Below are 1,401 nucleotides of genomic sequence, written 5' to 3' on the forward strand. Positions count from 1 at the left end.
TCTACATGAAGGTAATTAAAATTTAGTCAACTCTTATATATATATATATATATATATATATATATATATATATATATATATAATAAATGTAATTCACATTTAAATAATTATTACCTGTTAGTATTGTACGTGCAATCCATCAGGATGACGTATGGAAATAACTGCAAAAGCTTTATTGAATCAGGGTGCGCAAACATAACGTCTTGCACTGCATCACCAGCTGGATTTGTTCGATGCCATTTGCTGTATCCACTCTCACTTAGTTCGTGCCACAGATGTTGTATAACTGTTTTTCCTTTCATTTCCACTCGTCTAATTCTCTGTGATTCATTGTACACATCTCTCAAGGCCGCAGCCGTATCCGGATTCATCTCTCTCAGATGATGCAAAATTTCCTTCGGCTTCACATGGCTCTTTTTCAGTATCTTTGTTACTTCTCGTTGCTCTTCACTCAGGCGACTTAGCGAACGTAGTCCTTGTGGATATTTATGAGGAAAATGATTGTGATTGCCATCTTTGATGGTAAGGCGCCATAATCCATCACGACCCTCTTTACCCCATAGCGCAAAAGGGCATTTACACTTTATTGAACCGGACTTCCGGCTTGTTTTGACCTCTGCATTTTTTCCTCGTCTCTTATAGGCTCTTTTACAAGTCAAATATTGTCGGCCCTCGTGGTAAGACTGTCGCCTAATCTCATGTCCTTGACTGATGGCCATATTCATCGCCCACTCGACTAGTGCATCTTTACTATCAAATGCAGTCGAAATTGTGAAAAATTCACTGTAATCATGTAGCTCGAATGTTTCAATATCTTCATCCACATCTATGTATACTTCCTGTTTTTATATTAATGTAGTTAGCAAATTATAAAACTAAAGAATAAAACTCAAAAAAAAAAAATTAAAAAATTGTGTTGCTCGTGTGATTTCACACGAACAGAGACGTTCTGTTCGTGTGATTTCACACGAGCATACCTTCTCTATTCGTGTGAAATCACACGAGTGGGTTAAAAAAAAACAATTTTTTTAGAATTTAAAAAAAAAAATTAAATAGCTCGTGTGATTTTAAACGAGCAGGTGCCACCTGTTCGTGTAAAATCGCACGAGAGAATATTTAAAAAAAAAAATTGTTAATGTGCTCGTGTGAATTTACGCCAGCACTTGCCAAGTGCTCGCGTAAATTCACACGAGCACATGAATAAAAAAAATTCATCTCCTCGTGTGAATTTACACGAGCACTTGCCAAGTGCTTGCGTAAATTCACACGAGCAGATAAGGTTGTGGGAAAAAACGAAAAACTTACATTCAGGTGTAAGTTGTTTGGATCCATCGCAAAAATTGTTGAATGAATTTTTTCACTTTGAATGTTGAGTTTTATATTTTATAGGATTGGGTAGGA

The 1,401-nt window shown here is 36.1% G+C and overlaps 1 long non-coding RNA gene across 1 annotated transcript; it reads left to right on the forward strand.

The window, feature by feature from the left end:
• The first annotated feature begins 369 nt into the window (after positions 1–369).
• LOC148771794 (uncharacterized) lies at positions 370–758 on the forward strand. The gene is made up of 2 exons (XR_016030529.1): positions 370–522; positions 643–758. It is a non-coding gene; the product is annotated as an uncharacterized LOC148771794 (long non-coding RNA).
• The last annotated feature ends 643 nt before the right edge of the window (positions 759–1,401 follow it).

This window comes from Erythranthe guttata, chromosome 3 (genome assembly GCF_056151865.1).
Source record: "Erythranthe guttata isolate IM_541 chromosome 3, IM_541, whole genome shotgun sequence".
NCBI classification, from domain to species: Eukaryota; Viridiplantae; Streptophyta; class Magnoliopsida; order Lamiales; family Phrymaceae; genus Erythranthe; species Erythranthe guttata.